Source organism: Mandrillus leucophaeus, unplaced genomic scaffold, assembly GCF_000951045.1.
Source record: "Mandrillus leucophaeus isolate KB7577 unplaced genomic scaffold, Mleu.le_1.0 Scaffold761, whole genome shotgun sequence".
In the NCBI taxonomy this organism is placed as follows: domain Eukaryota; kingdom Metazoa; phylum Chordata; class Mammalia; order Primates; family Cercopithecidae; genus Mandrillus; species Mandrillus leucophaeus.
In genome coordinates, this window is record NW_012108264.1 from 724,473 (window position 1) to 742,082 (window position 17,610).

Sequence of the window (17,610 nt, forward strand, 5' to 3'; positions counted from 1 at the left end):
ACTAGATAATATATGTTGCTCTATCATTTTAGCTATCCTGTGTTCTCTAATTTTAGCAGTGGTAAGTTGTCTCCGTAGAATAAAATATAAGGGGTGTGTACATGTCTAGTGGTGTTTTACAGTGTTCTTGGCATTAAGTAAACTTTAGAATTGTATGAGAACCTTGAATTTATGCACTAATCTAAAAGGCTGTTAGGAATGGAGAATTGTTTTTCCTAGGTACCTTTCACTGAAAATTTTAAATAGATATTTTCCCATATATTCAACTTAATGCTGTTAGTAATAAAAGGAAAATTCAGTCTATTTGAAGTTAATTAAATTCTAGACATTGCTGTGACAGTGCTCATGAATATAGAACCAAAGAAAAATACTGTTGTGACTTAGAAAGCTCACATACATATGACAGTGTAGAAAATGAAGGGTGACTATGACAGCTTACAACTTTTTGGGGCTCTCCCCAAACCATGTCTTCCATTCATCACTAGATGTTTCAGTACCAAGAGACACCAAAATACACCAAAAGAACAGCTTAGTAGCAATTTGTGAGATGTTGAAACATGTAATCTTTGTTATCGAACCTAGTATAGCTGCAAATCATGCTTTAAATATAAAATTGCAGAAGGTTTTGCAACCTTTAAATCTTTTCTTGTCATTTTATGTTTCTGGTGTTAAATTTTGCTGTGTTAATGTCATCTTCACTTGGCAATATTTACAGCACCCAAATCAATGCTGAGGACACACAGAATATTGAAGGATCAACTCTACTTCTTCCAAATACACTTTAATACTTTCACTGCCAAACCAGAGTTCGAGAAATAACTGTGGTGGAATGATAATGAGAAGTTTAACAGTTTTATGATGGTTGAAGCTGACTTTATGAAAGTTGATAAATTTCATCTTGTAGGTTTCAATTTCTCATTCCCTACCGAGAGATGGGGAGAATACATTGATACTGCATTTCAAATTGGCTAGATCAGAAGGAACAGCAGCTAAAATCCATTACAACCCAATTACATCCATCAGCTGAAGCTGTGTGCATTCACTCGTGAACATCAGCATTTAATCCATAAAGAGGAACTAATGAGAAATTTGAAAATGGAATCCACGCATCAGTAAGTTTGGAGAGATTTTTCTGGGATTAATGACCTGCCAGAGCATCTTCAACATGCTGGAAAGCTATTCTCTCTGGGTTTGTTTACTGACCAAGAGGAAAAAAAGGGGGTTTCCTTCTGTCTGCTCATCAAATATTTGAAAGACTACTCATTTCAGTCCTTGAAAATGGGATACCGTGAGCTTTGGAAGTAAGGTATGTGTTGGTGAACACTGCTGTCATTGAACAGGAAAAATTAAATTATTAAGTAAGAAGTTTCCACCTAGAGATTAGTAGCAAGTAGCCTGAACAAATTATTTTACCGCTATAGATGTTAAGACAGACATGTTCTTTTAATTTAAGACCTGAGAGCGTGTTTAGAGTTGCACGTAATGGCAATAATTCTGTGTTGTAGAAATAGAGAAATAGTTTTTATTTTTCACTTTTGGTGATTGCATGGATAGAAATTAATATTCTACTTGCCGAATTGCAATTGCTTAAAGAGTAACAAGGAAGCTTAGAGAGAGTAGAGCATCAACTTGTTAACAATTGCCTAACTTCACATGTACAATTTCTGAGTTAATAAACACATAGTTTGTGAAAAGTTAACTCTGGATGAAGCTTTAGAATGCTGTGAAATTTCTTCTCATCTGGTGAAAATGGTTTCTGAAAGCATACAATTTAGGGATGTTACTATATCCGAGGTCTGGCAAACATAGTCGTCAGATTAAATAAATATATATGTGGAGTGTAGGGGATTGGATCCCCAGTGATGTCTGGAAAATACTTTGGTTTAATTTGTTGCTCTTTGGAGAAAAAGAAAGTGTGTAGATTTCATATTCAAATTACATCAGAGAGTATGACTTGTTCCTCTGTTTCTACAGTTCCTAAAGTGTGCCTAAGTGTGAATACAGCATCTCATAATATTGATGGCTTTAATGGAGGTTAAAAAATAAGAAATGAGAGTTCTTTTTTTTTTTTTTTTTGCTTATGAAAAATTTCAGAGAGAAGTTTAATTTCTTTCTATATTTAGACAAAAAAATAGCAAAGGGAATACAGAGAAGTGTGACCTTTGTATTTTGGGCACAGGGAAGCCATTGGAGGATTTTTAGTGGAGGGATAACATACACACATTAGAAGGGTTACTCTGGCTGCAGTGAAGACTAGATTGGGGTAAGATTGTGAATGGAGAGTGCAGAAAGAACGATGAAGCTTCTTCTGTATTTAAAGGAAGAGAGTATTAGTGGTGGCAACAATATTGGAAGACGAGACATGTTGAAGGATATATGAGAAGTAGAGCTGACAGAACTTGGTTGTTGAAATACTGGAAATTGTTTTTAGAGCAAGTGGGTTATTGGTGGTTCCATTTACTGCGAGAGAGGTACTGGGGAAAAAGGGATTAGTCATGGGAGTCCTGGCTATCAGCATGGCCTTTGCTGAAGGGCGTGGGGACAGGGCTGTTATTTTTTTGTGGTATTGGCCTGAAGTGGGGTACCTATTATCTAAGAATTTTTCATTTTGCTGGCCTTCCTCTTTTCTGTACTTTGGCTTGAGAGAGCTGGTTTTCCATGGGGTGTTTTTTTGTGTGTGTTATTGTTGCTGTTCCCAGATTGCTGACTCCTCCATCACACAGTCTGAGATACATGAAGCAAAAAGCAAAATCAAGAAACTCATATAATTCCTTGAGTAAAAGGGTCTCAAATGGTAGGTTTTGTTCCTCCAACTTTGAGAGTCCTCTTATGATTGTTTTATGTAGAACGTCCTGGATTTTTAGCTGTAATTAGAGGGAGGAGTAGGGAAATTTCCATCTACTCTATCTTGGTCTGAAACTGCAAGTAACTTAGGATTTCTTGAGCTAGAAACAATTATAAAAGAAATAAGGAGGAAAAGATGAATACAAAAAATAAAGTTCACATTTAAACCTAAGATTATTATATATTTATCTAAGACTCACTTTTCCAAATTTCTAGCATTATCGAAAACACCGTTTGTAAGTTCTGCTTCAAAAATAAAGTGAAGAAAGGCCATAACTTTGTGTTAGGAATAAGAGTTCCATTATTCTAATGTAAGATTAAGATTGCTCTGACTTATGATAAGAAAAGAAAAAATTATTGATTTTGATAACATCTAAACATGACCAACATTTTGTTAGAAAATCAAAACATTAGAGGGAAATTTAATATACATTTAGTATAAAATGAAATAGGTGAACAAGCATGGAAAATACACATTAAAAGTAACTGGGACTCATTTGGTGGAAATACAAATTATAGCACATCAAGGCCATTGTTGAACAATTATTTATTAAGTGTATTTTTTTCTGATTGAGCAGTTCTTTAAATATTTGTGTATGTACTTTTAAAATTAAATATACTCAAATATATAATCATATATAGTCTATGTTGCTGTGGAAAGAAACAGAGATGAGAGAGAGAGAAAGAGAGGAAAAGAGAGAGAATTAGTGGATTAAACAAGAAGAAAATACATTAAAAAAACAATTCCAGAGGAAGGTGGATGTTCCAGGATGGGTGAATGACTCAGCTCCATGAAGTTCTGGGCAATTCTTTCTCATTGCTTTACCAATTCTGAAGGGGGTGCTATTTATTGCAAGGTCAAGGCTGGCTTCCTGAAACTATAGCCTGGTGTTCCATCCTATACAAAGGGGAAAAGAGAAAATGGATGTCAAGCATATGTTTCCAGATAAGTCACATGGATTTGTATACCTTATTTCCACACACATTTCGTTTGATGATAACTTCTTTCCCTCACTGACCGCTTCCCTAAGGATACTATCCCAAATTCCATTCAGCTACAATACGCAACCAGAAATTTAGGATCTCTGAGTGATGTGCAATCCTTTCTATACGCTCCAGGTTTGGCTCCTGGTTTACTAATGGGATATAAACTATATCTGTTCCCACTCCTCACACATACCCAGTATGCAACAGATAGTTGCTTTAAACTCGCCCCATAAATAAAAGGAAGAATTAGAAGCACACCACAGAGGAGTCACAGGTTTTCAAAAATCCTCTTGCCTCAACCTCTTGAGTAGCTAGGACTACTGTGCATGCCACTATGACTGGCCAACTTCGTTAATTTTTCTTTTCTTTTTTTTTTAAGAAATGGGGTCTTGCTATGTGACCTAGGCTCATCTTGAACTTCGAGGTTCAAGCAATCCTCCTGCCTTGGCCTCCCAAAGTGCTGGGATTACAGGTGTGAGATGTGATGCCCAGTCAGTACTCATAGTTTACAGCAATGAAAAAACTCTGCTGGCAAGGAAGGGTGAAAAACCTCTGCCTTGGTCTAAATTCCTTGATCGAATGCTGGTTGTGCTTTCTGGGAGGAATTTCTTTGTCCAAAAATCCTCATTGCTCTCAGCTTTGCCCTCTTGGGGATTCTTGTCTATTATTATCTGTGGCTATGTCTGAAATTGGTGTTAGAGAAAATGCTCTTCCTGGGTTCTGCCCAGCATTCCCAGCCTACTTTCTTTCTTTTCTTTTTGAGACGGAGTCTCTCTCTGTCGCCCAGACTGGAGTGCAGTGGCGCGATCTCGGCTCACTGCAAGCTCCACCTCCCGGGTTTGCACCATTCTCCTGCCTCAGCCTCCCGAGTAGCTGGGACTACAGGCGCCCGCCACCACGCCCGGCTAATTTTTTGTATTTTTTTAGTAGACACGAGGTTTCACCATGTTAGCCAGGATGCTCTCCATCTCCTGACCTCGTGATCCACCCGCTTCGACCTCCCAAAGTGCTGGGATTCCAGGCGTAAGCCCCTGTGCCCGGCCTCCCAGCCTACTTTCTGCACATGCCTTTGGGAGATAAGCAGGTTGCTTTATTCATGTAATAATTACATGGCTTTGAAGGCCAGGCTTGTAGTTGGCATTGGTAAAGTAATTTCCTCAAAACTTACTAGAGTTTTGGTCTGTTTATCCCCAGACACTTTTATGTGAAAGTTAAAATGGCCATTATCTTTTCTGGTCATGATTCTGAGCACATTTACTAACTGTTCTCTCTGCTTAACTCACTTGTGTCTTTCTCTGTTGAATGATGGCTTTTGTGAAGCAATGTGAAGCAGTAGGCTTAGGTATGGAGGTTAATCAGTCTCTAGTTGCCAGCAATCACAAAATCTCAGTGGCATACAACAGGAAGCGTTCATTCACTCACGTGTCTATTACTGGCTGAGCTTTAGCTGATCTAGGCTGTATTCAGCTGGATGACTTAAATCTAAGCTATGGGGTTGAGGCCATGTTTATTTCATTCTCTTTGAGTAGCATGTTAGCTGAGGTTCCCCTAATGGGACGTGCAGAAGACAGCCTCAAAAATTTGTTGTGCTTCTCAAGGCTTATGCTCAGATCTAGCCACTATCACTTTTTTTTTGGCAGAATATTATATATATATATAAAATATATTATATATATATATTATATATTCCTTTGTGTCTTCTAGTTATAGGAATTTGTAGTCACAGCTTCATTCATAGCACAGATCTTATTTATCTTCATTTCACCTACAGGCCCTACCACAGTCTTTATTTTTTAATTTTAATTTTAATTTTTATTTCCATAGGTTGTTGAGAACAGGTGGTATTTGGTTACATGAGTAAATTCTTCAGTGATGATTTGTAAGATTTTGGTGCACCCATCACCCAAGCAGTGTACACTGAACCCAATTTGTAGTCTTTTATCCTTCACCCACATCCCGCCCTTTCCTCCCAAGTCACCAAAGTCCATGGTATCATTTTTATGCCTTCACATCTTCATAGCTTATCTTCTACTTACGAGTGAGAACATATGATATTTGATTTTCCATTCCTAAATTACTTCACTTAGAATAATAGTCTTTGATGCCATCCAGGTTGCTGTGAATGCCATTAATTTATTTTTTTCATGGCTAAGTAGTATTCCATCATTTATATAATCACAGATTCTGTATTTGTTCATTGATTAATGAGCATTTGGGCTCATTCTATATTTTTGCAATTACGAATTTGGCCACTATCACTTTTATCCACATTTCATTGGCTAAAGCTGGTCACATTGCCAAGCCCAAGGGGAAATGATGGGAGAACATGCCCACCTTTAGCATGAGGGATATCAAATCACATGACAAAGGACACAGGGAAATAGATACATCTACCACAAGGAACAACACAATTTTGTCTCTGACAGGACATTCAATGGGAGCTTCTCTTATTCTTGTTGTTTAACTGATCCAAACTTCTAAGCCCTGAAATTTCTAGCCTGTCAGTCAAGTTAGGTGAAAGAAAAGTCTCCTTTGATTAGCTGTATTTCTTCCACTACTGCTTGTACAGGTACACTTTCCTGACTTTCTCTTACCTACTTTCTTAAAAGTATCAGGAGAAGGTAACACACATAAATATTCCAATCACTTTCTTAGCCAGTATCACATATTTTATGTATTATTTTGACCCCAGCCTATGCTCCACTATTTTGGATACGAAATACTCTAGATGTTAATATTTAGTGAAGGAAAAATCATTCCAGGTATTGTGAGAATTTAAAATAAAAGAATTTAATACAGAAAACTCAATACTTCCAAAAGACATAGAAGAATAGGAGTCTGGGGCTACCACTACTTTAAAGAATTTAAGGACAACTGTTACAGCTGCAATCCAGAAATCAGGAGACTGTAGCTGCTGCCATAGCACTGCCTGTTAATACAGGAAAAACTGGCGACCAGATGCAAATGCTGAGTATGCCACAAGTACAGACAAACATTGTGTTGACCTTGGTTGCTAAAAAAAGAAAAATAAATAAATAAACAAACAAATAAAATAAAATAACAAGAAGTTGTCCTTGCTTTTCTTAGCCTATGCAGTATCTGCACCAGCATACTGGCTAAAACCTATCCACATGCAAAATCCTAGCTAAAGGTGAGGCGAATCTTTGAAATATACTTTTCTCTGCAGTTCAAGAAGAGGCAGAGAAGAGGGTGGGGAAGGTGGTTATATGCCAATTGACTATTTCTGGTATGTACAACAAAGGAAGAAATATCATCCCTCAAATCTTGAAATTGGGCTGTATTATGGAATAAATAAATTTGAAAAGCAAATGATAAAAGATGACTAATTTTATGAATAAAGAATTAGCAATGAAGAAAATATCAATGACATTTCATAAAAGAACTCTGTATTGTGTCAGAAATCAATAATACAAATTTTGAAAAATAAATATATGTACCATCATGGAGAATATTTAGAAATGTGTATATTTTCATGGATATTTTTATGTGTACCTCTCAGAAGAGAATAAGAGAATCTATAAATTTAAAGATAATTATAATTTCATCAAATTTAGAAAAAATGAAAATGGTGTAAATTCATAGTTGATACTTTTTTGAAATTTATTTTCATTAGCTTTGATATCTTACCTGAAATGCTGATGTATCATTATAATAGAATACATTAAGTATTAGAAGGAATATTATTCATCTTTAAAAGAAGGACAATAAACTTGGACTTACAGCAGCAAGCACTGATTTGAATCAATATTTTAGTACCAAATATCACTCTACTATTTTTCAGTATAAAAATGCAATGAGAGGCCGGGCACAGTGGCTCATGCCTGTAATCCCAGCACTTTGGGAGGTCAAGGCGGGTGGATAACCTGAGGTCGGGAATTCCAGACCAGCCTGGCCAATATGGTGAAACGCCGTCTCCATTAAAAATACAAAAAGCCGGTGTGGTGGTGGATGCCTGTAGTCCCAGCTACTTGGGAAGCTGAGGCAGAAGAATCGCTTGAACCCTGGAGATGGAGGTTGCAGTGAGCAGAGATGGTGCCACTGCACTCCAGCCTGGGCGACAGAGCGAGATTCTGTCTCAAAAACAAACAAAACAAAACAAAACAAAACAAGACAAAACAAAAAAAAATGCTATGAGATAAAAAGAGCTCATCTTTGTTTCTATTAAGAGAGCATTGTTGTTGCTATTAACTGTTTATGTTTCCATTCATTTTTGTATGACTATTTTGACATATGTGATATTATATGTAGCTTGCCATTTTTTTTCTAGGATTTTTTTCAATTCACAGCGTTCATCTTGACTAATATTCAATATTATTTTTATTCTTTTATAGGCAGTACTAAATACACAAACATACACACACGCATCTCCTTAAACTTCATAGCTAGAAGGGAAATACTGGTAAAATGGTTCACAGAATTTAAATTTTCATTGTCCCATCAAATAGCCCTTAAAATTATCACCAATGTTTGCCAAATTTATAAAAACCAAAATTATTATCATTGAGATTTTAGTTTGCGTTATCCTTATCATCAGTGAAGTTGAACAACTTTTCATATTTTTATCATGTTTTTTTGTCTTGTTCTGGAAATTACCTGTTTATTACAGTTTGCCTTTTGGATTTGGGGGTTTTAACTTTTTATTAACTTATTAGAATATACATGGTCATATATATGGTTTTTTATATATATATGGCTTATATATATGGCATATATATGTGTGTATATATATATAAAACAAGTTTCTTGCCACATTTTCCTTTTCCTGTTTCAGTTTGCCTTGCAGTGATTTAAAAGATTTCTGTGCTCAAATGTCTCAAACATATTAATCTTTTCCTTTATGATTATTGTGATACTTAACACTATAATTATAGATAACTCTTCTTTAATTCATGTATTTGAGTGATATGTATTTTTAATCAACTAAGGTATAATTTACATACAATCAAATGCACATTTAAACATGTAGTTCAGTGAGTTCTGACACAGATATATGCCTATTTAGCCAATTTCCTAATCAAGGTAGAGACTATTTCCATCATTGCAGATGTCCTTGGCATCTGATAGCAAGTCAATCCTTGCTATTCCCTGCTCCAGTCAACCGCTGAATAGATTCTATAAGAATAGATTAATTTCACCTATTCTAGGATTTTATGTAAATGAAATCATGCAGTATGTACTATTTTATGTCTAATTTTTTCCCTCAGCATAGAGATTTTCAGATGTATCCATCCATGCTAGTGCATTTATCAGTAGCTCATTTCTTTTTATTTCTGAGTATTGTTCCATATTATGAATGTAGCAGTTTAGGAATACGTTCACCTGTTACTGGACGTTTGAATTGTTTTCAGTGTTTACTATTATGAGTAAAGCTGCTGTGAACATTTACATACAAATGTTTCTGTGAAATGTGTGTTTATTTCTCTTGGGAAAAGACCCAGGAGAGAGATTACTGAGATATATGGTAAGTAGATGTTCAATTTTATAAGAAATTGACAAACTTTCTCAAAGTGGTTGTACTATTTTACACCACGATCAGAAATAAATGGGTTCCAGATGCTTCAAATTATTGTCCTCACTTGGTATCACCTGGTTTTTTTTTTTCTTTGTCATTCTAATAGGTGTGAAATGATTTCAATTTGCACTTCCTTGAAGATTAATAGAATTGAGCAGCTTTTTATGTGCTAATTGGCAATTTGTACATCATCTTTGGTGAAATGTCTGCTCAATTCTTTGTCTATTTACTTATTTATTTATTAGTTTTGGTATTATTGAGATGTAAGAATCTACCATACATTCTAGATTTTAGTATTTTGTTGGATAGCATAACTTAAATTAAAATTTATGATTTAAAGTGTAACCATTTTTAAGTGCACAATTCAGAGACATTAATTACATTCACAATGTTGAGCAACCATCAGAACTACGTATTCCCAGAAAATTTTTATCACTCCAAACAGAAACTCTATAAACATTAAGCAATAACTGTACATTCTTCCCTCCTCCCAGTCCCTGCTACACTTTAATCTATTTTCTGTCCCAGTGAATTTGTCTATTCTAGATATTTCATGTCAGTGCAATCATACAATATTTGTGCTTTGATATCTGGTTCTTTTGCTTAGCTACATGTAATATCACACATGTCAAAATATTCATACAGAAATGAATGGAAACATAAACAGTTAATACCAACAACAATGCTCTCTTAAATACAAACAAAGATGAGCCCTTTTTATCTCATTGCATTTTTTTGTTTTTAAATGTTTTTAAAGTTTATTTATGTTGTAGTATCTTTGAGAACTTTCTTTCTTTTTAATGGCTAAATTATATGCATATTATGTGAGATATATATGTATATTACATAACATGGATATAAATATCACATTTTGCTTATCCATTCAACATTTCGGTTGTTTCTGTCTTTTGGCTACTGTAATTAATGCTGCAAGGAACACTGGCATTCAAGTACTATACCTGTTTGATACTATACCTGTTTGAGTCCTTGTTTTTAATTCTTTTGGGTAAATACCTAAAAGTGGAATCGCTAACTCATATGTAATTCTATGTTTAGTTTTTTGAGGAATCACCAAACTGTTTTCCATAGTAGCTGTACCATTTTACATCCCCATCTGTAATGTATGAGGGTTCTAATTTCTTTACGTCTTCACCAACACTCATTACTTTACTTTGTTTTTGGATAATACCCATCTAGTGAGTATGAAGTGGTACTCATTGTGATTTTGATTTGCATTTTTCAAAGACTAGTGATGCTGTGCATCTCTTCACATGATTCTTGGTCGTTAGTATATCTTTATGGAAGAAATGTCTACTGAAGTCCTTTACCCATTTTTAAATTGGGTGGCTTGTTTTTTGTTATTGCATTATAGTGGTTCTTTACATATTTTGGATATTAAACTCTTATCAGATATATAGTTTGTAAATATTTCTCCCATTCTATAGGACATTTTTCACTTTCTTTATAATGTCTTTTGATGCATAAAAGTTTTAATTGTGATTATGTCCAAATTATCTATTTTTCCTTTCTTACCTAAGCCTTTGGTGTCAAAGCAAAAAATTCATAGCAAATCCAATGTTATAAATATTTACATTATTATGTTTTCTTCCATGAGATTTATGGTTTTTAACTCATATATTTAGGTCATTGATCCATTTTGAGTTACTTTTTGCATATGTTGTGGGAGTTAGGGATCCCACTTCATTCTTTTGCATGTGGAAATTCAATTGACCTAGCACCATCTTTTAAATGTTCTACTATTTCCCCATTGAATGAACTTGATGACCTTGCCAAAAATTTTTGAACATAGATAAATGAGTTTAATGATATCTTTTGAAAAGCAAAATTATTTAATATTGCTGAATTTCTGTTTCTTATTATTTTTTAACTTTTGGTTAGTGCTATTTACAAAAAATCGAGTCAAAGTAATCTTTCCATACAAAAATTTATACATTCTCCTTTGTTCTAATTTTTATTTACAATGTGAAATGGAAATCAAGGCCCATTTTCTTTCGTATGGATGTCTGTCCTCCCAATGTCATTTATTGAAAAGATTATTTGAAGATTATTGGAAAAATTATTCAATTATGGTGATGGCTTTGTTGAAATCAATCATATATGTACAAGTGTATTCTGGACTTTTGTATTTTTTTCATTGATTTAGATGTCTGTGTTTACACCAATAGCATATTGTTAATTATAAGCATTTTATTGTAAGTCTTGAAATCAGGTAACTAATAAAAACCCTCTAATTTTGTTCTTTTTTTTTTTTTTTTTTTTTTTTTGAGACGGAGTCTTGCTCTGTCGCCCAGGCTGGAGTGAAGTGGCGCGATCTCGGCTCACTGCAAGCTCTGCCTCCCGGGTTCACGCCATTCTCCTGCCTCAGCCTCCCGAGTAGCTGGGACTACAGGCGCCCGCCACTGCGCCCGGCTAATTTTTTCTATTTTTAGTAGAGACGGGGTTTCACCATGGTCTCGATCTCCTGACCTTGTGATCCACCCGCCTTGGCCTCCCAAAGTGCTGGGATTACAGGCGTGAGCCACCGCGCCCGGCCTAATTTTGTTCTTTTTAAAACAATATTGACACATAATCAAATAAATGTGTACGTGTGATATTTTGTTGCATGCATAGAATAGGAAATGATCAAGTCAGGGCATTTAGGGTATCCGTTATCTTGAATATTTATCATTTCTATGTGTTGAGAACATTTCAATTCCTCCCTTCTAGATATTCTGATATATACAAAACATTGTCATTAGCTATAGCCACCCTATTCTGCTGTCAAACATTGTAACTTATTCATTCTATCTAACTATATGTTTGTGCCCATTAACTAATCCCTCTTCATCCTTCCTGCCACATGTTTCCCAGGCTCTGGTAACTTATTATTCCACTCTTTACTCCTATGAGATCAACTTTTTGAGCTTCCACATATGAGTGAGAATATGTGATATTTGTCTTTCTGTGCCTGGCGTAATTCATGTAACATGGTGACCTCCAGTTCCATCCATGTTGCTGCAAATGACAAGATAGCGTTTTTTTTTTTTTTTTTTTTTTTTTTTTTTTATGGCCAAATATTCTATTGGGTATACATACCACATTTACTTTATCCATTCATCTACTGATGGACACTTAGGTTGATTCTATGTCTGCTATTATGAATAGTACCGCAGTAAACAGGTGGGTGCAGGTGTTCCTTTGATATATTGTTTTTCTTTGCTTTGGATAATTACCCAGTAGTGGAATGGCTGGATCATATAGTAGTTCTATTTTTAGTTTTTTGAGAAGTCACCATATTATTTTCCATAGTGGCTATGCTAATGTGTATTCCCACCAATAGTGTACAAGAGTTCACTTTTCCTTTCACCCTTGCCAGCATCTGTTATTTTTCAAAATGTTTTGGCTATTCTCTGATCTTATCAACTTGCCAACATTTAACATAAATCTCGCTGAGATTTAATAGTTATTGTGTTTAATCTATAAATCAGCTTTAGGAGAATGAATGCCTTCATATTGTCTTATAATTTATAAAATGAATATTTGCTTCATTTATTTATTTAGATATCCTTAGTTTCTCTCAGTGAGACTTTCTAGCTTTTATTGTAGAGATATTGCACAATTTTATTATTTTCTTTTTGTTTTCTCATGAATACTATTTAAGAAATTTCATTTTCAGTTACTTGTTGCTAATAGGAATACATTAATTTATATATATTTATATATATAAATATATATAGCTAAATTTATGTATTACATAGCTAAATTTATTTATTACTTCTAGCAGATTGTTTTTTGGTAAATCTTTAGATATTCTTCATAGGCAGTTAGGCCAAATGCAAGCAAAAGTTTTCTTTTCTTCCTTCCTTTCTTCCACAAAGTTTATGACTTCTTTTGTTTGTCTTATTGCACTTTATGGGACTTTTAATACAATACTAAATAAAAGTAGTGAGAGTAAATATCCTTACCTTATTGTCAATTTTAGGGATTCATTTGTTTTCAACATTAAGTATGGTGTTAACTGTAGATTTTTTTGTACATGCTGTTGATAGTATTGAGGAAATTTCCTTCCATTTCTAATTGGTCTGTTTGTGTGCCTTGAAGAAGTGTTAAAGTTTTCCAGATAAATCTTTTATGATTTATTAATCTTGATTTTTTGAGAATTAAGGAAAACACATTAAGGTCTCCTAATTCCATTAACCTTTCCTTACACTGTCAACATATATATATGTATACACACACACACACACACACACATATAATATATTTGTATATTTATATATATTTGTGCATTATGTTCAGCATATATATGCACAAATATTTATAAAATTTATGTCTTTATTATAGAATATATTATTTCTCAATAAAATACTATTGCTTTTTGAATAATTATTTTTAAATAATTTTTAATACTTCTAATAAGTATGGTATTAATACTATACATTTCTGTCTCTTTTTGTTTCTCTCTCTGGCATCTCTTTCCAACTTCTTTTTAATTCAACATTTCTTATAGACAGTATTCCTTTTATTTAATCTGAGACTTTTTTCTTTTAATATATGCTTTAGGTTTAATGTTAAAATTTATGAACATAATTAATATGTGTGGTATAATAGATACAATGAAAGAAAGAAAGGAACTTGGCACTGCAGAGATAGAGAACACACAGCTTTTCAAGAACAAATAGAATATAAAAATAGATCAAGAATTATGCCTGCAGAAAAATTCCAATTAATTCCTAAAGCAAAATTAATATAGTCCACATTCCCCGAATATAATGTAATAAAATTAGAAGTTTAATACAGCTCTGCAGGTAAAACTTCAGAAATGATCCTCTAAATAAATTGTGGTATAAAGACAAAGTCTAAACTAAAATTAACAACTATCTTAATGCTAAAAGCCATTAAAGGCAGCATCTATCAAGAGCTATATTATCTTGCCAAAATGGTACTGAGCTGCAAAGTTATAGCATAAAAATGCATATACTTTAAAATAAATAAATAAAGCTAATAAATTATGCATGTGAAGTAAAAACCTAGAAAAGAAAAAAGTAAGAAAAATAAAAGGAATTACTAGAGATAAACACAGAAACTAATTAAATTGCAAACAGAAATAAAAAGTAAAGATGATCAAGACAATTAAAAGCAAACTCTTTAAAATTATCAAAGAGGTGGCCAAACTTGGATACTTTCACCAGTTACAAATACAAACAAATAATGGCAGGAATGAGAAAATAAATACCATTCTAGATATACAGGCAACCTTGTACTAGTCCATACTCACACTGATATAAAGAACTACCTGAAACTGGGTAATTTATGGAGAAAAGAGTTCTAATTGACTCACAGTTCTGTAGGCTGTACAGGAAGCATGGCTGGGGAGGCCTCAAGAAAGTTAAAGTCATGATGGATGACAAAGGAGATGCAGGCACATCTTACCATGGTGGAACAGGAGAGAGAGCAGAGAGGAAAGAGCTACACACTTCTAACCAACCAGATCTCATGAGAACTTACTATCATGAGAACAGCAAGGGGGAAATCTGCCACCATGATCCAACCACCACCTCCCACTGGGTCCCTCTCCCAACACTGGGAATTAAATTCAACAGGAGATTTGGGTGATGACACAGAGACAAACCATATCAAACGTAAGTATGGTTTATGTTATAAATTAAGCATCTTAGTAAGAATTATTTGCTAGTGACACAAATGGCAAAAGTTCACCTAAAGAATAGCAGAAATATTGATAGTGTCAGGTGAAATATTGAGAGTTTATTGCCCACCATAAAGGGAAATCAGGCGCAGGGTGTTTTTGGGTGAGGCTGACGGTACCTTTATAGAGATAACTTCTTTGTTATGTAATGTTTTTCGACTGACATAAAGAAATAGAATTTTTTCAAATAATTTTATGGGATAATATAACTCTGATATCAAGATTTAACAAAGAAAGCACAGACAAGAAAGCTAGTGAATACAGATATGAAAATTATAAATAAACTATTAGCAAATTAATTTCATGAATGTGTTAGCAGACTAATATTAATACATTATACCCAAAAGGCGTACACTGAGAGTACAAAAGTATTTCAAATTATGAAACATGTGCATTAATTTAATTAGTACATTAACAAAGGAGAACAGTGAGTAAACATCTCAATATGGATGAATAAATCATTTGATTCATTACAATATTTGTTACTGACTCAGAAGGAAGAAGCTCTTAGTAAGCAAGTTATAGAAATACATTCTTGGAACTGACTTTAAAAAATCTACCAGAAGCCTTAAGAAAACTGCATAAATAATAATGAAATATTTTAAATATTTTAAGTGTGGTAAGTTTAACAATGTCCCCTCCCCGCAACAATGTCTTAATTCCTAGAACTTGTGAATGTGTTACTTTACGTGTTAAAAGAGACTTTGCAGATGTGGTTAAGTTAAGAACCTTGAGAGTAAAAGATTATTCTGAATTATCTGGGTGATAGGAATTTAGACAGAGGTGAAGGCAATGTGATGATGGAAGCAAGCAAGAGGTTGGAGCGTTATGAAGAAGAAACCTTGATGCAAGGAATGCAGGTGGCTTACAGCAGCTGATAGGGACAAGGAACAGATCCTCCCTTGCAGAAGGGAGAGCATGTTCCCCTCAGAAGGAACCAGCCCTGCAGACACTTTGATTATAGCCCTGTACATCACATTCTGACGTCAGACCTCCAGAACTGTAAGGAAATACAGTTGTGGTGGGTTAAGTTACACAGTTTGTGGTAATATGTTATAGTGGTATCAGGAAAGCTAATACAAGGATAATCGGCAGTAAATCAGAAATAAGAAAAGGATCCCAGTACCATGTCAATATTGATGTTTGTTGGAGATGCTATACCATGCAATGAAATAAAAGTAAAATGTGTGTGTGTGTGTGTATATACACATACACACATATATATAGACACATGTACAAACACATATATATACACACATGACAAAGATAAAGTTATTGTCCACCAAAAGAAAAAAAATCAGCAAGAATCAATTAAAAAACTGTAAGAACTTGTAAGAGTCCAGGAAAGTAGCCAGCATAAAATAAATCAATATTAAAAAATCAATGGCTTTCTTATACACCAGCAATGACGAATTTAAAATGTAATAGGAAAATGAGTCCATTTAGAACAGCCACAAAGCTCATTAAATACTTATGGTTAGGCCTGACAAGAAAACTCGTAAAACTTATTTAGAAAATAGAAGTCTATTGAAGGTCATAACACAGGCCCTGAAAAAAAGAAGAAGTTATACTATGTTCTTGGTTAAGAAATATTCAGTATTTGAAAGAGGTAAACTCTCCCCCAAATTATTCTGCTTGTTAAAATTAATCTGAAAATTAAACTCTAAATATAATTTCTGAGGAATGTATAGGATTACTTTAAATTCATTATGGAAAAAATATTTGCAAAACACTAAGACAACATTTGAAAGGAAGACCCGTAAGAAACTAATCCCAACAATTATCAAAGCATATTATAGAATCATAGCAATTTAAACAGTGTGGTTATTGCAGGAAACAGTAAGCAAATTGATGGTATGTAATATAGAGTTCAGAAATATTCATGTTTTTATATGATTCAACTTATAAAAATGGATGGACTATATCACATTGATATTTGACAACTGATTATCAATCTGGAAAGTTTTATTTAGCTCTCTGTATAACCTCACTAGAAATAATGTACTATGGGTGGGTTAAGAAGCTAAATACTGAACAAGTCTCTGAAATTTTAGAAGAAAATACATGCAAATATTACATATCTTGGAACTGTAATGCTTTTCTAATTATAATACAAATCTAAACGTGACGAGAGACATAATCAGCAAACTCAACTGCACATGAATTATAAATTATGTGTGGTTAAACAGATGGAAAGAAAATATTTGCACCATCTATGAAAAATAAAGCATTAATCTTAAATACATTAGAATCCTACAAAAAACAAGAAAGAATAAACAGGTTAATAGGAAAATAAGCAAAAGATTTGAAACAATTTACACACACACATACACAAATACAGATGTCAACATTGGTAGTATTTACATTAGATTAGCAAAAATATAAATAAATGATAAACAATTAAGTACTGCCAAGGTGTTCTGGTTATAATTTACTGTGTAACAAATTACCCCTAAATTAACAGCTTTAAGCAACAAATGTTTATTATCTCATTGTTTCTGTGGATCAGGAGTCTGAGAGGTGCTTGGCTGGGCATTCC

At 33.8% G+C, this 17,610-nt stretch overlaps 1 long non-coding RNA gene across 1 annotated transcript; it reads right to left on the reverse strand.

Moving 5' to 3' along the window:
- Positions 1-3,220: 3,220 nt before the first annotated feature.
- On the reverse strand, positions 3,221-17,610 carry LOC105529378. Its single transcript, XR_001004501.1, has 3 exons — positions 17,560-17,610; positions 14,706-14,801; positions 3,221-3,742 (listed from the first exon to the last, which is right to left on the reverse strand). It is a non-coding gene; the product is annotated as an uncharacterized LOC105529378 (long non-coding RNA).